The 22,646-nt window shown below is 43.5% G+C and overlaps 1 protein-coding gene across 5 annotated transcripts in view; it reads left to right on the top strand.

Annotated features, from left to right (window-relative positions):
- The first annotated feature begins 503 nt into the window (after positions 1-503).
- Positions 504-22,646, top strand: part of br (broad-complex core protein) — a 110,864-nt gene continuing 88,721 nt past the window's right edge. For 2 of the 5 annotated variants that reach the window (XM_032433349.2, XM_032433347.2), the window contains exon 1: positions 508-1,125. The gene's annotated coding sequence lies outside the window, so the exon portion shown is untranslated. Of the gene's footprint in view, positions 1,126-22,646 lie in introns of all 5 variants that reach the window. The other 3 variants (XM_032433346.2, XM_032433348.2, XM_032433350.2) reach the window with 3 other exon arrangements.

Genomic DNA, 22,646 nt, shown 5'->3' with positions numbered 1-22,646 from the left:
GGGCAACCGCCGCCGCGGCTGCCGCCGCTGCAGTTCAATGCAGTCACGGCCTTTAGAGCGCGAGAGCGAGAGAGGACGAGTGCTCGCCACGGTTGGGTCGGAGCAGAGCCTGAGAGCGTTAAGTAGGGGTAGTCAAAAGTGCACGCACACACATTAACGAGTCTGTGGTTGTGTATGTGTGTGTGTGTGTGAGCTGGTGAAATGGACATGATGATGATGATGATGACGGTTCGTTAGTCATCATGAGGTTGCCTCCATATTATGTGGAAGCCCTGCAGCGACTCAAAACGGACTTTGCCGTTGGAGCATTGACAACTGCAAGTCGACACGCACACACACACATGGACACACACACGTACATGGGCAAACGCACATAAACGGCGGACTAAAATCGACGCGACGCCGGCATCAAATGCTGCCGCGGCGACGTCAACGTCAACGTCGAAGCCGACGACGCTGATCCCAAAAAAGTTTCTGGGCAACATTATTTTCGAATAGTTCAGATCCATTTAGATGAACATCAGTTAGCTATCGGATTGGACGTGCGTCGACGAACCAAGCAACCAACCAACAAACCAAACAACCAACAAACCAAACAACCGAACAACCAACAGGCAAACAACCGAACAGCCAACCCAGCTGGCCGCACACAACCTTTGGAGGCGCCTCTGAGGACGAGTCCTATAAAAAGGATTCCTCAGCAGCGAGCGGCAGTCAAAGTACTGCGACTGCAACTGCCATCAGGATGCGAACAACAACAACATTTTTATTGTGTTGCAAGTTGTTGAATTGCCGCCACGCAAAACGCGCTCCGATTTTTTTGTTAAAGTGCTGAAAAACAGTTGTTCTTCGACATTTTTTTTTCTCAAATGTGAAAACTGCAAAAAGTTAAAAATTTTCCCAGTGAAAAACCAACAGTTATCAAAAAACGAAAACAACAGTTAAATATTGAAATTCAAATCAAACTGTTTAAATAGAAGTCAAGTGTCCCAAGTGTCTCACTGTATTCCACGGACTATATCCCACGTCCTTTAAGTCTTTTAAACTCAAAACCCGACCACAACAAATTCCGAAAAGTGTCAGCCACTTGTCAAGAGGATCAGGATCATCGCACGATTCCCTCAGGTAGGTAAAGTCCTTTTCCCAGTTTTGTTTCTAAGTAAGAACTTATGCCAAAAAAAAAAGGTTGGCTCGGCAAGCCGAACTTTACATGCCATGTCCGTTAATTGAACATTAATTTGTACGTTAATTAAACACAACATTTCAAGAGTTCAATGCAGATAATAGTTCTTAAATGTTAATTTTCAACTTACAAGCTCGGTTTCGTTTGAATTTATTTGGATTAGTCATCATCTATAAATGGAAATAATAGAGTCATAATTAGAAAGTTAGAAAAAGCTCTATAAATGGAAATAATAGAGTCATAATTAGAAAGTTAGAAAAAGCTCAATAACAAGTAAAGGCATTATTTATTATATAACTTTTATATGCGACACACATAAGCCAGGCAGGCACATTCAGTCTTTCATCCTTAGTCAGACCTCCATTTTTCCCAACTTAAACGACGAACCCCGACTTAGGTCTCAATTTATAATCTAACCGAAAATTTCGTCAAAATGTACAATAAAATTAACTCTACAGAAGCTAAGGGCATAATTTATTTTTATTTGTGATTTATGTGCAACACACTTTAAAAAAAGATAAAAGCTTAATATATATAAATACTTATAAATTAATAAAAATTGTCGTTGTATTTGAACCGGCGACCTTACGCTTGTTAGTTCGACAAGCAGACACCTTAGCCAGGAAGGCTTTAAAAATCTTTCAAACAAACTGAGACCTTAGTTATTTTTCCCTTTCTGCCTTTCCCAGCTTGCCAGTCAGCAGGAACTCTTTTGTATATTTAGCCAATAAATAATATAATCGAATATAATCAAGTATTATTTGCAACATCAGGAACTGACAACAATATTTGCAATCAAAGCCTAAGCCAAAGCAGAAATTCCCGACTCTCATAGAAATATGCGCCGTCTGGCGTCAAAAATTACAAAGTTATAAAAACAATAAGAAAAACGTTTACTTTATAATTATTCACACCCAACGCGATGCAAACAGCAAACAGAGAAAAAGAAGAAAAATGCACAGAAAAAAAAAGAGAAAAGCGATTGCATAGAAAACTACTAAAACGACGTTTAACACGCGGAAACGAAAACTTCCCTTCCCATCCCGTCCCATCCTGCGCTCCCGGCCCGGACACGGCATGTGCTGCGGTCGCCCAAAAGTAGCTACTACCCCAAGCCACAGCCAGCCCCAGTCCCACTCTTCACCCTAGCCCCAGCCCGGGCGCCCGCTTTTGTCAATGCCGCAGCCAGAGGCGCGAGGCGAGTGGCATGGCCGTGGACACAGCGTGGATGCAGCCGCACTCGAGCTCTAGCTGCAGCATAAAAGCTGGCAAAAAAAAAAAAATGTAAACATAGACAGAGTCAACAAAGTTGGCCCGGCCAGGCCCGGATGGGAGCCCCAGTCCCAGCTCCTGGCCTCAGCTCCTGTTCCTGTTCCTGCCCCAGGGCCAATCCTTTAGCCAGGCCGAGCTCGTGGCACGTTTTCAAAAAGTCAATTGCTAAACAATCGAGTAGCCTACTCAGGGCCATCCACTCAATTTGATGGCCTAATTGTAGGATCTGTTTGGCCATTTGGGATTTCCCCAATCGTGTTTACCTTGTAGTGCTTCCCCAAAAGAAGCCGCTCGCCCCTGAGCAAGATGCACATGGGGCTGCGTGCAACCGCTAATAAGCGCTATTTAATATCAATTTGCATTTGTGCTAAATCGTTGCTTATTAATTAAACGTAAATTGAATGAAATGAAAGAAACACCCGACGCGGTGTAAATGTGTTTTGTGTGTAAACTGTGCGTGTGTAGTCCTAAGTCTCACTCTACCGCAGCCAGATCACATTTAATTATGTGGCCTTTGTGCGCGTAATTGCCAGCAATCTAATTTAATTAGTGCAACTGCAACGCTGCAAACACTCATTGCCACAGTTACAACAGTTCCCGCCACTCGTTGCCTCTTCTATTCCCAATAATGCGGCGAGCTTTACTCTGCTATATTCGCAACAAGACCTGCCTCTAAATTTTTACAATAGTAAATAACACCACTGCATATAAACATAGCCCAAGATTCGATACCAATGCACTTTGATGCACTAAATTGTGCAACTGCAAAAATACTCGTTGCTTGTGGCAACAATTACGCTCACTCGTAAGTTTCTCGGTCTGCCCCCCGGCTTAATCGAAATCTGAAATAGTTTGCTTATTAGTTAAACTTTCTTTTACTACACTCGCAGTCGTTGGCATCTCGCTACTTGATACTCGTTGCTTTTGTGATCCTAAACGTGTGCCATCTGGCTTAATTCTATTCAAAAATACTCTGCTTCTAGGCTTAACTTAGTGTTTCTGCACCTTCACTCGCAGTCGTTGGATATTCCTTACTTGTTACTCGCTACTCGCTATTCGTTTTGTCTTCATTTTTATAAACATTTTTCTGTTTTTACTCGCTAGAAACTTCTATAACGTCTATAAGACGCGAATTCCTTTTGCCTTCAAATTCTCTAATTTTTGTTCTGTTTTTATTTCTGTTCTTATACAAAAACTGGCTCTGGGATCTTAGCGTTAGACTCGAATACACTTTCAACCTACTGCAGCGTGTACAAAGTGCACTTTTTAGACATTACCCATCTCAAAATCCATGCCATGCCCGCATCTAGAGAGAACTGAACAGCTACAAGGAGTACAGTACAAAACAGAGCAGAACGAGAACCAGAATCAGATTCAGAATCGTGTTGAGGGGCATCACAGAAATTCCAGCCAAAAATTGTTCGCAGTTAAATTGACTGCAATTTTTTGTTTTTAGGCAAGAGCGAAATTTACGGCCGGTTCAATGACCTACAAAAAACTGAAACCAAACAAAAGCCCCAACAAGAACCAGAACCAAAAACCAAAACAACAACAATGAAAGCGTCGCAGATCAGCGATATTCTTTCTGTTTTTGTTTCTATATGTTTGTACAATCTCTCTCACATATACGCAGCTTATACGCGCGCGCGCGCGTGTGTGTGTGTGTGTGTGTGTGTGTGTGTGTGTGTGTGTGTGTGTGTGTATGTTTGTGTGCGTCGATCTTTAAAGCTGTTAGAGAGAGGCACAAAGGGAGAGCGCACCAATAAAAGAGAGCGACAGTGGAAGGGGGACGGCAAAGAGACAACGCGTGCAGTTGCCAAAAAGCGCACAAAAATAAAAACCCGAAATTTGCACGCACACACACACATGCAGAGACAGGCAAGCATGCATACAAAAATATCAAATAGCAAATTACTCATGCGCCAAACGACGAAGGCGACGATGACGAGAATGGAACTGTGTGGAGCGGGTTGGGGAAAGGGCGGGGGGGTTGCAGCTTGTAAAGTGCCAAAACAGGGCAGCGAGCAGCTGGAGAGGGGAAGAGGGAGTTTATTGCATGACACTGACAACTGCGTGGCCAGCAGCAATCGGGACAAGGGATCGCGACCAGCAGCTTAGAACAAGACGAAAAGAAGCAGCGAGAACAGATACCAAGAGACGAGTAACGAGTTACGAGAGCCGAGCAACGAGTTACATGTGTGTACACATACATATACACACGCATACACACACACGCACATAGAAACGAACAGCGGAAGGGGGGGCCATGCATTGGGATCAGACCAACATATGGCGCACAGACGGACTGGGCCTGCCGAGGCGGCCATTAAAGTAGTTAAGCCGCACTTGGATCTTCCTATGGGGCCGGCCTCTGATTAATGTGAAATGCACTTTCGTCCATTTGCCTTGCTCTTATCCTGGCGATTATTAGAAATGTTTCAGCATGGCATACGGGTTTGAATATGAGAGGATAATTAAAAAGCTCGCCCACACAAATTCGAAAAACAGTAACATATTCTGAAATATTAGAGATGTCATCTTTGATGACAAATAGGTGCAGGTTATAAATAATATAACATATATAAAAGGGATATGAATAATTTAACATATATATGTGTACTATCCATCGAGGAGTCTTCTCTTTATGAATTCTCAATTAGGAACTATTCTGTAGTCAGATCGTAACAACTTGACAATATACATAGATACATATATATATATTTTCGGCAGTTAGGATGCGCTCTGATCTGGCTTCAAATCTCCGCCTATAACTATATTCAATGCAGATACAATAATATATATAAAGCAATTGATGTATTGTATAAATTTATAATATTAATACTAATTTTAAGCAGCCCGGCTCGTGTTGAATTTTAAGTATATTTCCTATCAATGATAGGCAACAAACAATAACAAATATTTCATTATATTTAAATTGCAAACGTCTTGTCTCGCTGCTCTTTAACTTGTTGGGAATCGCAAGCATCAAGCAACGAAAAACGTAAATAGAAATAGACTCTAATAATATACATATATGTTAATCATATATATACATATATATATATATATAAAGAGAGAGTGCTGTATTTATTTAAATATACCTTATAGAGCCGGATATGCCAGCGTCTGCTATGTATTTGCACAAGCTTGTAGTCATTTTTTTATTTGATAAAAATAAACAGAATAAATATTGCGTACCAGGAAAGACGAGGGTCCAAACAATGCATAATAATGCAGCGAACCTTGCATCCGGTTAGACTAGAATTTCGGGTATTAAATAACAACAACAACAAGAACAGCAGCAGCAGCAGAGGGCAGAGGCAGTGGCAGTGCCAGTGACAGTGACAATGATAGTGACAGAGAAGCCATTCTAATCTTGCAAGCCATATTGTTATATATACAAACGTAGAACAATCTATGTACAAACTGACTGTTAGACGTGCACGAATATATATATATGTATGTGTGCATGCATGTGCCGATATGCATTAGCTTACAATATTTATTTTCAATTTTTTCTTTTTTTGATTTGTTTTGCGCAGTCGAACGCCTACGAAATATGCGCAACTGCATAGGCGACAACGCTGGTCCAAAAGAGTGGGGTGGGGGGGTAAATAAGAATGGAAATGTGAATGAGAACCAGAACAAGAACGCCACTTGTATGCGCACACACACACACGCAGAGCTGCACGTTGTTTGTGTGTGTGACTATTCAGTTTTGCTGCTGCTCAAAAGTCGAAAAATAATGCTGTATTTTTTTTGGCAGTCATTGACCCGAGCAGCGGCAGCGGCCCTGGCCAAGGCGTCAGCAGAGCAGAGGGGTAGAGACAGGCGCAGCGGCGAAGCGATGTAGAAAGATAGCAAACAACTTAAACAGAGAGCTATAGTCTCAGAACACACACACGCCGAAAGCTCCTGACCTGGCGGTGATCTCACTGAGCGCCTGCAGTTCTCGCTCTTGTTCCCGTTCTCATTCTCCACGCACTTGGCGTTGAGAGTAGGCAAAAGAGCTTTTTTTTTTGGCATTGCTGCAACAATGTATGCGTGTGTGTGTGCGTGTGTGTGTGTCTGTGCGTGTGTGTGTTAGCATACAGGGTGCTTAGAAGCTCGCTTGCAGTGCGAATCGGCTCGCTGCATAGCCAGACAAATACCCAAAATGAATCACGCGCGGCCCCCGTCAAATGCGTGGTGAGAAGTGCATTGACTCCGCCTTCACAGCGATTTGCGTGGCATTGACACACGAGTACATACACACATACACTCGCACACACATGTGCTTGATTATGAATATGAATACGAATACTAAATGTGAATGAGTGTGGCAAGGCTTTGACCTCGGCACTGACTAACTGCAATTAGCTGTCGTTCTCATCGCGCTGCCTACAATTTCGTAGAATACCAATCACCGATCAGTGATCACTGATCTCTGATCAGCGATCAGCGATCATCGATCACTGATTACTGCCCTGCCCTGCCCTGCCCTGTCCTGCCCCCCGCTACCCAGCTCGATCGCATTCGCTTGCCGCCCGTTTTGTTTGGCCGATAAGACACAGTTCACTGCACGCTATGCAAAACAACTGCGAAAAATTTAAAAATACACACAGCTAAATGCTGTTTATCAAATTCACACTCACTTTCACATACACACACACATGCTCAGACGAATGCTTTTAGCAGCTAGCCGAACAGCTGCCCCCGTGTGGGCGTGGCGACTGACGTAAGTTGTATTCGGCATTCACAGCCAGTCAAAGGCCTTCGCAATTTAATATTGGCGATAGTAGTTAGTATTATTAATAACGCGTTCACTTCTGAGTATTTCCCAACTCACTCAGACCTTAAATGCACTCACATTCATTCATTCTCAAATTATATATTTACTCGAAATGTACTCATACTCAAAGTATATAAGCCTGCCTGATAATATGAGACTATTAATCAGGAATGTATCCTTTCATAAAATGTACTCATACCAAATTGTGTTTTTACTCAAAATGAATGAATTTGTCTGGTAATATGAAGGTAGTATTTGTGAATATTCATAGCGTATTAACTTATTATTTGTTCCAAATATACTCTGACTTGAGATTTAGTCATACTCAAATTGTGTTTATACTTTAAGTTTGTCCGATAATATGACGTAAATATTTGGGATTATTCAAACGCATTAAATCGATAGTTTTTTTCAAATGTATTCATACTCAAAATGTAATCATACCAAAAATTTACTCACGAGTTTACTTACAATGCGTGTATCTATTGATGCTCATGATGTTGGCTTAGTGCGTGTGTATATGTGTGTGGCTATGTATATATGTGCTTCCAAGAGTTATCAATCACACACACACAGACACGCACACACATATAAGCAAACTCCCACCTACTCAGCCGCGCTCTGTCAAGTGTCTACAAGGAAATTTTTAATGAAAAGCGTTGCGCTTCTTTTCGCTCTATACACACATGTAAGTACATGTGTGTGTATGTGTGCTTGATGGAAGATGGGGGAGGGGGGCTGAGTGTACATCCATTGAGTACAAACAATATTAAAAAGTGAACTAGAAGTTATTGCAGCCCCTATTCGGGCGTCCATCCCCCAAACCCGAATGATTGTATAGAAATTTTTAAACATGTCTCAACTACGCACCCCCCATTCCCCCAACCCACACCCACCCCCGCCCATCGCACTTTCCGTTGTATTTGAGTAACTCTATTCATCATATTGCGCGCTTCCTTGGCGTCGTCCTTGCACACGTCCCTCTGTCGTTTTTTTTCGGCTAACCAACAGAGGTAAAGGAAAAAGGATAAAAAAAAAGGAAAGAAAAGAAAAGAGCAAGAAGAAGAGAAAATCAGCCAGAAGTGAAAACTGCTTACAAGGACTTCTCTCTGCAGCTAGCACTGCTTTTTTAATATGTACTTACTAAAGAGCGCACACACACACATACTTATATATAAATATATATATATATATATATATATATATATATATATATATATGTGTGTGTATGGTTGCTTGGAAGAGTTGGTGTGTTGTTGGGTGGGAGGGGGGCGCGGCAGTAGTATGCTTTGTATAAGTATAAAATTCTAAAAAGAAGTATTAATCCTTAGCTTAAACATTTGGCAACCGCAGCAGCAGGCTTCACTTGCTACTCACACACGCATATACACATAGAGGCGGCTGCTGAGCTCATGTCTTGGTCTCCCCATTTATTGTGTGTGACATACAACGCTGCGCAATATAATTCCTATAGCAAGCAATTCTCCATTTACTAGATGTGCCACATGCCGCATGCCACTTGCTGCAAGCTATGTGCCACACACACACACACACACACACACACACTCACGCACACACACGCACAAAACGTTAAATATTGATTGTAATTATTAAGCGCATCGATGTTTCGTTTTAGAAATCTAGAAACACACACACAAACACAAAAGTACACAGAGAGAAAAATGTACTTAATATTTGGTAACATTAAATAATTAATTTAAATATTTTGAACACGACTCAAGCTTAAAACTCTTGAATTAACTATAATTTGTATTTTCAGTTTATCAGCAAATGAACGTTAGAAGTTAGAAAACATTTTTTAACTCAGATAGAAACATAATTTTATCTAATATGCAAACTTTATGCAACTTTATGCACTAAAAAATATAGAAAACATAATATGTGATCCTTATTCAAGCATTAAAAAAATATATATATATAGATAAATATAGTTAACTCTTATTAAAATAATTCCTGAATATAAAGCGCAAAGGCTTAATCGAAGGGCGGAAAGCCGAATATTTTATTTCGAGGCCAAAATATTCACTCAACCAAACTCTGCTCTTATTATTATTATGTATATATATATATATATATATATATAATAATTAATAATAGTAAATAAAATAACAGAAAATCAATAAAAAAAATAATATATTTAAGTCATGCTTAATCGGTTTATGCGTACTTCTAAGACAAGCTTCACTTGCTTTAAGCACGGAAATCTGTATCCTTTTTCTCTGTGTATGTATTGGGAATCGACACACTCAAACACACACACACACACACCACAACTATATAGGCAGCCGGTAGAGGTTGATTCGTCTTTTCTTCATATTTGGTCATTTCACCGGCTTGCAGCAGCAGCTTCTAATCCATCCAAGACAACAACAACAATGGCAACAGTGTTGTTAAGCGCTGACAGAGCAGCAGCAGCGCCGGCTGCGTACGTACTTTTGGCTTCGTATCGCTTTTATTCAAATTCATAATCGCAAAATTTTTATATTCTACTTATGCTCAAAGAACGCGAATGTGTGTGTGTTTGTGTGTGTGTGTGTGTGTGTGTGTGTGTCTGTGCGTGTGTGTGTGTGCGTGTGCGTGTGTGTGTGTGTGTGTTTGTGGAGAAGTGGTTGGCGTTAAGCTGGGCCTACAATGCGGCCCCGACCCAGCTATTCGATGCTAACCGATACCGCCCTGGCCCCAATACCTACCCCGCCCTCCCTCCTCCATCTTTCTACCGTCATGCGCCGCATCATCCATCTAGGCAGAGAGTTACATCCTTAGTCCTGTCACCCCCTCCCTCCCCTGCGCCACTCCTAACCCCAACCGCCTCGCGCTGTAATCGGAAACTTTCCTCTTTCTTAACATTTTTCATCTTTTTTTTTTCTTTCCGTGCTTTAATTTTGCTTGTGCCAAAAATACAAAAAGTACCAAGGAAGGGGGCTGTGGGATGGTGCGGGTGCGGGGGGTTGTGTGGAAGGCCCAACAGCGCCGAGAATGGAATGAATGAATAATAAAAGCGAAGCACTCGATGGCGTAGAATTTGAATAGAAGCTTAGTTTTTCGCTTATACAACAAAAACTTTCTTTTTTTTCGGGGTTGTTTTCAATTTTTTTCTACTTTGCGCGCGACGTCGATGCAAACGGCGAAGCTGTTCAGGGGGGTGTCTGTATGTGTGTGTATTAGTGTGCAAGTGTGTGTGTGTGTTTGTGTGTGTGTGTATGTATGTTTAAGTTGCACAGTCAGAAAAGGGCAAGAAAAGCGTTTTTACAAAACGACACACATACAATGCCAAAAAGCAAGTGAAAGGCAGTGAGAGCGGGTGCGAGAAAGAGAGAGAGGGAGCGACTAGCACACACACACACATCCTGACACACACACACACAGACGCGCATAGTAGACGCAGACGCAAGACGGCAGAAGAAAAACTGAAAAGTTTATAATTACTTATTTTTTGATGAATTGGGTAAATATTAAAAAAAAAAAATTAAAAAACGAAACCCAAGCCAGGACAGGGAATAGAACCGAAGCGATAACTGGGTTGTCAGAGGGGGAGCGGGGAGTGGGGAGGGGCGGCAGGCTGCAGCCGAAAAGGTACAGCGCGCGCTTAAAAAGAAATACGACTACATTAAAAATTATCGATCGATTTTGTATTCCTTTTTTTTTACTGTTGTCTGAAAATTACGAGCAAAGAAAACTATGCGGGAAAAACAAGCAGAGTACGCTGTGCTACTTAGTTGCAGCCGGAGTCGAAGTCGAAGTTGGAGTCGTAGTAGAGGGGGAGGGGGGATTGAGATTGAAATTCATCTCTGAATTGCAGGCAATCAATTGTTAGCCCTGTTAATAATGAATTTGTATGACAGACCACTGGATCCTACCATGTCAATAACAGGAAGCTCTCACCCCAATAGGAAGAGTTCCCAACAAGAATTCTTAGAAATGTTGTCGCTAACTTGTTAATCAACTTTCAGCTACACCCCAAAAAGCAAATCCATATACCTGAATCGGTCCTTTAATACAATTGAATTAGATAATTTTAGAGGACGTTCAAAATGTCGATACAGGACACAACGTACCCCTCTACCTTTTGATGAATTTACTTGGGATGATTTTTCAATTGAACTGCATTATGGATCCAAACCATCCAATTATTGGACTTGTGATCCGGGGTCTTAACTGGTTGATCATTTGGACAACTCATGTACCACGAAATTCAACAGTAACTGTAAACTAATAAGAATAAGTCAGGGTATTCCAATGGATCATCGCAGGGGTCATTGTGGGAGGTTTTAAGCATAAAGCTGAGCCGACGTGGGGTATTTTTAGTTATGCAAATTGACTATGCCAAGGGGGTCAAATTGGGCAGTCCTTGATCCTTGATCGTACAGACATTCTCATAACTTCCATTCCTTAAATGAAGCTCTGGCCAGCTTAATCTGAACTTTATTTACTCAATTAATTTTATGTAATTCAATTGTGCAAGGAAGCGCCCACGACAACAAGAACAACAAAAACAACAAAAACGTAGCGACTTTTTCGAAAGACATCCTTATTAAGTTTAATTGAATTTGTCGTTTGTTTTTGCATTGCTCATGTTGCATGTTTTATGCTTTGCCTGACGCTTTTTGTTAATCAAATAAACTCTAAATAATCAAAGAGCGCAAAAGAAGTTTAACCGCCGCACCAACGCCATCCCCTGACCCCAGTGCCAAGTCTGTGTTTATTCCAAAAGCATAGAATCAGACGAAATCAGACGCGCGATGTCGACGGCAACGGGATGCCAAAGGAAATGTGCCTTATGAATTTTATTAAAAATAATTTCCCAATCCCTTTTTCTCATCCCATTCAGCCTTTCACTTGTCCCTCTTTTAGCTGGAAGTTGTTAGTATCAAGCAGGTTTAAGTTTGACTGCATTCCGTCGTGTGTTCCTAATTACAAACCGACTTCGGAAAAATCGTTTATAAGCAAGGAGCACCCACCTCTGATAAAAAACTAGACATATCCTTCGTAATCAATTCCCATTACCTTCTCCTGGCTTCCCTGTCTTCATTTGGCTTGTGCCTCTTTTTATCGCTTTGTTTACTGGCTCCGTTTATCGCATTGTTTGTCAATTTTCCTGGAAAGGCGCATTCACATATAGTTCTCGGTTCCGCCCGGATCCATGCTTATCAATGCCACACATAAGAGGCCGGCCAATATGCGTTAAGCCCCCGGCGATCGTGAGGAACGCGATACTCATCCTCCCATGGTCCCCCCCCCCCCCCTAGTTACACTAGTCCCGTTATACAACAAGAACAACAACAGTTACAACAAAGAGCCGCTCAAGAGAAGTACTTGCCATCAAAGCAACGCCCCTCCAGTGCCCCATTGTCATCTAACCCTCCCCCTCTGCTCCGACTCCGACTGCACACAAAACTTTTACCAACTAACTGTGGTACACACTGGCGTACACTAGTCAGTCTATTCCCCCTTACTCCCTCCTCTCCCTGGCCTCACCCCCTTTTAAAACGCTGCCAAGGGGCGGCTCATCAGCTATTGCCATTGCCATTGCCATTGCCATTGCCCAGAGCTTTCTTAGCGCCAGAAAATCTGCGGAATTTATAAAATTTTCATAGTTACAACTTTCTTTATGCTGCGCGGAGGCGGGGTCGAGGAGCCGTTAACTTAATGTGCAGTCGAGTCGGTGCCGCAACCAATGCTAGACCCAGCCCAACCCAGCCCATAGCCCGCCATAGCCCCCCCCCCCCCCCCTCTCTTTCCCACGCCCGCTTCTATTTTGCAGTTTAGTTTCAAATACATTGCTAGTGCTGTTCCCACTCTGCCGTTCCCACACTACCGTTCCCATACTACTGTTCCCAATGCTGGTCCCGCTGCTGCCGCTGCTGCTGCTGCTGCAGTCGTTTTTGGCAATATTTCTTCTTTCTATACACAAGACTCTTCATTATTATTATTATTATTATTATTCCTCTTTTTTTTCTCTAACATTTTTTTTTTTTTTTTGTGTAAATGGGATTAAAAGAGATGGAGAGATGCCGAAAGAGAGCGCGAGCACAGCGTAATAAGAGGCGGCTGTTGTTTCTGTTGTTGTTGTTGTTACTATGAAGCAGCTCGAAAGCGAAACAAAAAACAGCAACAGCCCTCCCCCTTTCTCCCTTACTCCTCCAGCACGTACCCCACAACTCTAGGCCCCCTTCAGCCCTCGCCCCACGCTATGCAAACAGACGCAAACTTTTCAGCGCTCTAACAGTTTTCTTCTTTACCTAAAAATATACCGTCAATGGGTAGAACGGGGCTGAGATGAGGAGAGGGGGATGGGGTCGGTCTGTCAAGGATGTGGAAGGGGGGCGAAAGGCGAGCGAGAATGAAAAGGAAACCCAAAGAAAATGTACGCGCGCGAGAAATGTTAAAAAATATTTTTATAGCTACGCGAACGTTAGAATAGTGTTGGCGTTCAAGCTGCGTCTGTGCCTGTGTGAGTGTGCGTGTGTGTGAGTGTGTGTGTGTGTGTGTGTGTATGTATGTATGTATGCGTGTGTGTGTGTGTGTATACATAAAGCTTGCGTGTGCGACTGCTTCGACTGCTACTGCTGCCAAAGTTTGAAGGTCGACAGCGCCATCAGCGACGTCGACGTCTTCTTTATTTCTACTGCCAGTGTTGCCAACTCGCGCCAAAAATAACCAAACCAACTGCTAAAAATAAGTAAAACTAAATGAAATAAGCTAGGACTTAACTTCATATATAGCAAGACGCTAAGGTTTAATAGCCTGAATTTTAGACACCTACAAATTTCCTTTTTCCTTTCATTTTTCTTTATTTCGGCTGCCAGAGTTGCCTACTCTGGCAAAAAGTAGCCAAATTTAACTTAAAGAATAGCAAAAATTAGCTAGTATTTAACTGCACATATAGCAACACAAAAGGTAAACTGGCCCAAATTGCAGGCAGCTGCGAATTCGACACGTTTCCGGCTGAAAATAGCCAAATTTGGCTAGAAAATGTTAGAATTTGCAGCACTGGCTGCTGCTGCTGCGGCTGTTGCTGTCGTTCTCGTTGTTGTTGTAAGCCAAATGGGGTGTTGATTGAACGGTTGGCTGCCGCCCCTCCTCTCCCCCCACCATCTATCCCACACAGCTTTACTGCTGTTGTATTGCGTTCAGACACAAATTTTACAGTCCACCCACACGAAAAATCCTGCAACAGCCCAGAAAAAAGTGGCAGCGGCAGCTGGGAACGGGAATGGCAACGGGAATGGGAATGGGAACGGGAGCAGGACCTGAGCAAGGTAAAGAAAAGTGAGAGCGGGCTGAAGGGAGGGGGAGGGGGAGGTGGGGGAGGGGGAGGGTGGTGGGCGGCGGGTGGCTGGTGGCAAGTTGGTAAAAGTATTACTTGAGCATGTATAGAAAGATTGGCAACTAGCGGCAAGTGTCTGCGGTGACGGGGGAGGAGGGCTAGTTGGGAGAGATAGCGGGGCTGCTGCTTCTGCACTTAGCGTAGGCAGACGTTAACTGCGCTGCTGCCGCAGCCACTCTCCCACTCCCCCACAGTCCCTGCCTCTCACACACAGTCCGCTCGCTGCTGTGTGGACTAAATAAATTGTAATACAAAGTTTGGCTGAATTATTATGTATTCAAATCGATATCAGGCCGAGAGTTCGCTCGTGTTATGTGTGTACCCGGCCCGAGTTACACTAGAGAATTTAGTGAGATTTTCTTCTTCTAGTACAGTTGTGTTCGCAGCGGGTGGAGACCTGGCCCCATAGAAAATCAGTTTGTGGCTCGCTTTTCTTTTTCTTTTTGTTTCTTATTTTTTCACCTCGTTACGTATACGCAGCGTATGTCTGACTGGCAGCAAACATTTGGCGAGTGGATCAACATTTGCCAGAGGATCAGGGGTCAACGATAAAGCTCCGCGGATAGCGCTGCGGCAATGTCAGTCGAAAAACATGGTCGCTCGAGGTCATTGGTGCAGCGGGGTTATTCCTTGACCTTGACTAAGCCAACAGAGCTGTGAGTAAATATGGGGCGCAGCATTTGCAGGGTCGAACCGAATGAGCCAGTTGTGCCGATCTGTTCAACTTCGATAACACATACTAATTTATATATACATATGCATATTCTGCCAAGTATTCCAGGCCAATAACATTTTCTTTCATTTAAGCATTTTTAACCCCCATCAATTTTTGAATAAATATCCCAGTGGGATGTCTACACACATATATAAATCAGTCAGCCAGGGCAATATAAATATTTGTACCAATATCTGTTGGTCCCCCCACTCACTTCAATCAATCAGTCAGTCTGTCAATAATAAAAATATAAGTACATATAATTATCTGCTGACCAATAAGCCGTCCATTTGTCTGATTGACGGACTGACTGACAAAGTGACTGACTGACTGTAACCGAGCAATTGCATGGCACAGCTAGCGGAAACTAGCTAGCGGAGTTAGAAATCGAGGGGCTGGTATTCGAGTTGGGCTGTGCGTCGATCACCAATCAGTCAGTCAGGCAATCAGTCGTCAGTCACTCACTCAATCGGAACAAACACTTTTATAAAAAGAGATTGGGTATTTGCGAATCAGTTGCCGGTGGCCTAGTTTTGTGGGATGAGCGTGCTGTAAGCTGAAGTCGCCTGTGACTAAATGCTTGTTGACTGCAATGCGGTAGACATGCCACATCGCGTATACTTAATATTCTGCTGCACGGAGCTTTATGAGCTTCCTTCAAGTGCCGTTTGTCCGGTTACTGTTGCGGCTACCTGTGTGGCATGTGCCTGTGTCAAAGTTAGAAAACTCAGCTTCAAAGCAAGCAAAGCCCCAGTTACAAACCAACCAAGTCCAAAAGTCCTGAAGTCCTGGAGTCGAGTAGTCGATGGGTTGAGGGCTACGGTGGATATATCTACCGAGCTTACACACAAACTCTACTCCGGCTGCAAAATCTCATTTAGTTTTTTCGTCGAAATTTAGTGCTGCTTTATTTTTTCCAAAAAATAAATTGTTCCATACCCTGTGCCCAATAGATTTGAGTAAAGAGGGTATAATGTTTTTGCGCCAATGTATGTAACATGCAGAAGGAGACACCTTTGACCTCATAAGATGTTAGCTCCTGACTGACTGACTGTTGATCCACGCACAGCCCAAACCCTACAGGAAGAGGAAGCTGATGTTTGCATTGTAGTTACCTTATGTGATAAAGGTGCACGGCGTTTTGGGAAATTCCACCCGCAAGAATGGAAAAATTGCGAAAAACGTTTGTATGAAACTATTTTGCTTACCATCCGATCTTTGAGAGAATTTATTTGATACGTGCTACGGGCCGGGGTATGCCCGCTAGTATCTAATATAATATATAATAAAATATATAAATATATAAATATATCAATATAAATAATAATATAATACACATATATATTCTTGATCGGGACTTCAACCAGAGACACAAGCCTTGAAACATTTAAATATATATTTTTCGGAAAAGAAACTTTTAACAATTTAGGCATTTCTCGCAAATTAGTTAGTATATACAGGAGTGATGTATGTGTGTGTGCGTGTATATAAAGAGGGAATATGAAATGCTTGCAACTGCAGCTTGGAGCTGCCTGCAGGGTATCTTCTAGGCGGACACTCGCAACTAGAGCACGCTTGTTTATGGCTGTTGTTTTTGCCTGTCATAGACATAGTCATAGTTCCATGACTATTTAGGGGTAGGTTGGGGTAGCCCTCTAGCTGTACGGGACTTTGGCAGAGGCAAGTGGACAGTCAGCCCGTCGGTAGCATTTTAAATATAATTATAATATAATTTGGCGCGGTATTTTTTCGCACTGCTGCCTCTAGTGTGTGTGTGTGCATTTCAGTATTAGCGGAACTCTGCTGATAAGAACAACGGTGGGGGGGGGGGGGGGTGGGGGATCAGTGCATTGTTAATGTAATTTCGCTTTGCAGCCGCGTTTTTGTTATACTTTCGTATTAAAATAATTATACAACACTTTTTTTGTTTTCGGGCCATGTGTAGGAATACTTCTAGCCGTACTGTATGTGTGCATTGTTTTGGCCTGGTTCCCCGTGCCCGTTCGTAAACTGTAAAAATTGTAAATTGTAAATTGTAAAAGTCAGTTTTGATACTTTTTTGCCATTGTTGCCCGTCGCCGTTATTTTTTTTTTCCGCCCAATTCCAGCATGTAATTTCGTGCAAAGTTTAGTAAGTGCTATAAATAAATGCAAATGCGACTGGAAATGGAAAATGGAAATGCGGAAAATAAATATATATATATATGTATATACATAACACGTTATGCCTCATCGCCCTAAGCCCCCCCCCCCCCCCCCCCCTGCCAGAAAGTGCCTGTATCACGGCTCGAATTCACAATCCGTTGAACATGCTACACCCCCCCCCCCCCCCTCCCTTCCACACACACACACACACCGCCATCCGCACCACCCTCATAGAAAGTTTTTCAATAAGCCACACAAACTAATAATATGATCGTGTGCAAATAACGCTCTTGCTACATTTATCGATATATACACACAATTTTTTTATGCCACATTTCGCAATATTTTCTTTTATTGGTTTTTAAAGCGATATTCGGGCATCCAACCAAAGTCAAATCATATTAAGTTGAGACTGGGAACCGTAGAACCAGCTACTTCAAGAAAAAAGCCTCTTAAAATTTCTCTTGCTGCTTGTCCCCATATATGTGCGATTTCATATAAAAAATAAACTTTTAGACTAGCGACTTGTTAATACACATACATATCTGCAAAGGATTTTAAATAGAATGTTCTTAAATAACTTTAGTATTTAGAAAAACTGAAGCATCGATTATTATTTTTAATGATTTTTTTTAAATATCTATAGTTGCTTTTCCTCATATGAGATTTTCTCTTTGAATGACCTTTTAAAGCATATTGCTGCAAAGGATTTTTATTAGAAAGATAATTTTAAAATATCTCTTGCTGCTTTTCCCCATATAACATATACATATATATATATATATATATATATATATATATATTCAAAGGATTTTAAATGTGAATATTCTTAAGGGAGCTTAGAAAATGAATTCTTTTTAATAATTTTCAAACAAGAAGGAAAAACTGGTGCATCGATGTCGCATAATTCGATACTCTGCTTGTGACGCGAATAACACATAACGCATAACACATAACTCGTGAGACCTAAGACGTAACCCAATGACAGACAGCTGACCGTGAAGCCTGAGTTCCAGTCTGTGTGCAACAGGTAGCTTGTTGACTGGCTGGGGTTTGGGGTTGGGGTTGGATTTGCCTTGTCTTGTGGATTTGCCACTTTTTGCTTCGGTTCGTTGCGCGTGTCGCGCCGTGGCAAGAGAAATTCACGTTGCCAACCATCTGCAGAAACAGTCATGACCTTCGTTGGACAATGTGAAACTGTGCCACATGCCTTGCAGCTGGGGGTGGTTGGTGCCCGTCTGGGAGGAGGGGCAGTAGCTGATAAAACGTCCAAGCAATTCCCAGCTCAAAAGGCAAGGACCTTGCGAAGGAGTTTTTAACAGATACAGAATCGACAAAGGAGTTTGCCAACAAACAAGCATATATTTTTCACACAGAGTCGCAAGCACAAACACACACACAGAGACGGACCCCCTCTGTTTCATGCCTGCCCCCCCCCCCCCCCCCCCCTCCGTTCTTTCTGATTGCCATTGAAAATTAAAATGCCAACTGCCCATTCCACGATTGAAGTGTTTGTCGCGGACTTTTGACTTCCGGCTAGCGCCTTCTCTTCGTCCGCTGTCTGCTCAGCTGGTGTTGGCCTTGCCGACAGACACTTGACCTTGCAGCTGGCCTTTAAATGGCAGACTGGGCATGGCTACCTGTCTGCCAATCTTACGCGTGCCGCACGGCATGTATGTGTGTGTCTGTTTGTAATGATAATCCGCATAAAATTACAAGCAAAAAGCAGACGACAAACGCCCAACCACATCTTGGGCACACTGGCACATACACAAACACACACACATATATATATATATATATATATATACAGGCGAAGCAAAAGTAAGGCCAAGGTCATTCACACCCACACACACACACACACGCACACCAATTGGCCAAGCAAGTGAAGTCGTTGGCGCGTGGCTCACTTTCACTCGCATGCCCGAAAAAAGCCAAGCAACATGCTTTCCCCCCCAAACACACACATACCTCAACCCAACCCCCTGCCATGCCCATGCACATGGCAGACAGGCAGCTAGCCACACGAAGTCCCCAGCAGCAACATATGTGTGTGTGTGTGTGTGTGTGTGTGTGTGTCAACCAGTCAAGAGCATATGTGGATTCGATGCGGCGCCCAAAAACATTTCCTTGCCATGTCCTCCTCGTAGTCCTGGCGACTGTCTTCCTCTTCCCCACCATCCTCCTCTCCGTCTTTCTCTGTGTTCTTGTGTGTGTGCGTTCTTAAGTTTTTATGGCTTGCTGACTACTACTTCCGGGTCTGGGTCCGGGTCTGGGTCTGAGCTTGGGCTTGGGTCTGGGTCTGTAGCCGGTTCTGTCATGCAGGGCAATGAATATATTAACACACTGCCACACACAAAGCAGGTCCTGTCGCCCACAGCAGACAATGTCTTATTGTACGCCTGTGTGTGACTGTGTGTGTGTTTGTGTGTGTGTGCGTCTCTGACGTCCGGCGTTAAGTACACACACACACACATACACAAACTGGCCGTGTCCGTGAATTCGTCTGTGTGTCAGTGTGTCTGCCCCTCAGCCCGTCCAAAAACTAAGTTGCTATTGTTGCGCCTTGGGGCGCCTCACGCAACAAGTTGACATACATACACACACGCACACACACTCACACACACACACGAACACCCAAATCAACAAATTATCACACACTGCCAACAGACGTCTCTCTTTGTATATCTTCATCTTTCTGTCTCTACCCAGCTGCCCTTGCCCTTGCCATTTCCACCCTCCCCCCCCTCAAATATCCCCCCTCGTCATGTTTCTATGAGGGTATCTATGTTCTAGGTCCGACTGCGATTGGCGTTTGTGTGTTTACTGCTAGTTGAGAGTTCGATAATATGGAAATTTTTTACGATTTTCTACCCCGAATCTACATACAAGCGTGTGTGCGTGAGTCTGTGTGTGTGTGGGTTTGTACCAATAAGAAAAATCCATGCACAAACTTAACGTTATTGTTGACAAGTAAACGGGACGGCAAATCGAGAAATTTAAGTGAATATAAATGGAAAAGCTGGGCAGGCAGTTGAAAAATGGAAGTTGAAGAATCCTGCCCTAACGCACACACATGAACCTTGCCTCCACAACAGGACACACACCCTTGACCCTTGCCATGGCGAAAAGGCAGACGGGGCGGGAAGTCAGCCCGTAAGACTCATGAGCGATATCACTTACTTATGTCATGTCAGACAGGTTTGCGTGAAGCGAAGGGGTTGTCGAATTTCCGGGTTGTCGGATTGCCGGATTGACGGTTTTGCGGGCTGACGGTCGGTCCCGTGTCGTGTGTCCGTGTCCATGTTTGTGTCCGTGTTCGCGTCTGGCCTGTGTCTCGTTAAGTGTTTTGGCAAAGATTTGACACATGGGCTAGAGGGTTACAGCTCTGCCAGCGCGGGGTTAAGGGTTAAGGTTATTTACACGCCAGTTGGTCGATTGGCTCATTTGCATTTGTCAGCAATAGGACATGGGGAGGGGGGGGTAGGACACCCCACCGGAATTTGGTTTTTATTTGTGGCTGTGGATAATGCCTTTTAAACTGCTGCCTATTTTGTCGCATTTGAAACGATCGCTTTTGGGACAAAAACAGCTCAGGCCAGTCCCGGGTCAGGGTCGAAGGTCAAGAGGCGAGCATGTGTGTGTTTTGATTGCCGGCCTTGTGGCATTTCAAGGCGAAGTGTTCAAGCGTTGCGCTGACCCCTATTGGTGGTTTTTTTGTTGGTTTTGATCTGACCAAAGCAATCGGAGCCCGTTTTTGAATAGGCAAACCCCATCCCCAGGCCCAGCCCTAACCCTAGCTTAGGTTAATGAAATGCTTGTTGAACTTTGAACTTTGAGTGGACAGCGGCAGCAGCACTTACTTAAGTGATCAGCATCGGACCTAGGCTCTGTGAGGCTCAGCCGAGTTCAGGTTAATTAGTAGCGCCTTTTCAGTATATTTTAACGTTAGTACTTTTTCACATGCAAAAGCCATGGGGCAGCTTGGCTCGACGGGGGCAGGAAGGGATGGGGCAGGGGCGAGGGGCGGGCAGGATGCGGTACACACTCGACGCCCGATTTGAAAGAAAAAGTTTTAAATTAATTATTAGAAAAAGCATCAGCTGCGGTAAGGCGCACAATAAAGGGGTAGCGAGTCCCAAAGGTTTTAAAGGCACACACACACACACACACACAGGTGCACACATCATCAAGCAGCAGTCGTAGTGTATGTGTGTGTGTTTGTGTGTGTGTGTGTGTGTGTGTGTGTGTGTGTGTGTGTGTGTGTGTGTATGTGTGTGTGTGTGTGTGTGTGTAAGTGTGTGTGTGTGTGTGTGTGTGTGTGTGTGTGTGTGTGTGTGTGTGTGTGTGTGTGTGTGTGTGTGTGTTTGTGTGTGTGTGTGTGTGTGTGTGTGTGTGTGTGTGTGTGTGTGTGTGTGTGTGTGTGTGTGTGTGTGTCACCTCCCTAGGCAATTTCCGTTACCAAATTGAAAAATTACGCTCGCGCAAAGTTTGGTTGCCTTGATTTGGGCCCCCAGCTCGCCCACCCCTCTCTGCCGACAATTTCACAACGCTCCTCACCGGGGAGGGGAATGGATCACTATTTAAGCGGCAAGGCAAGGCATTTTTACTTTTCATACTCTTATAACATCATTTCCAATGTACATGTGCCGCATTTTAGGCAAAGCCAAGCACCAAAGGAAAACGCAGTACGAAACTCAAGCTCGACGTGGAGCTGGGACCACAATTTCTGTTTCAGCAAGGGCAGGGGAGTGAGGAGGGGGACAGGGTACGGGTACGGGTACGGGTATTACGCATTTTTTGGCTCGTTCTATATATATGCAAAAAGAAAGCGCGCACACATACGCAACATTAAAAAACGAGTAAAACGCTAATGAAAATTAAAATGAAAAATTGCAAACGACGTGTGGTAGACGCGACAGCCGAGCGCTCTACCGGGAGAGGAGGAATAGAAGGAGAAAGCAGAGGAGGAAGGGGAGAGCAGAGCGAAGGACTGGAGCTGCGGTATTAGCAACGAGTATGAGGGCCTTCACACACACATTCTCGAGCATACGCATACATTAGATAATGTGTTGTGTGTGCGTCTGTACTGCTACCACACACCCCTCCCCTACCCCCAACGCCCCCCTCCCCACGACACACGCATGACTCCACTGACAGAAAAAAAATAAAAGTAAAAACAAAAATTTTCCATTTTTACTTTGCGCTTTGG

Source organism: Drosophila virilis, chromosome X (assembly GCF_030788295.1).
Source record: "Drosophila virilis strain 15010-1051.87 chromosome X, Dvir_AGI_RSII-ME, whole genome shotgun sequence".
Taxonomy (NCBI): Eukaryota; Metazoa; Arthropoda; class Insecta; order Diptera; family Drosophilidae; genus Drosophila; species Drosophila virilis.
This window is presented reverse-complemented; position numbering and strand designations above follow the sequence as displayed.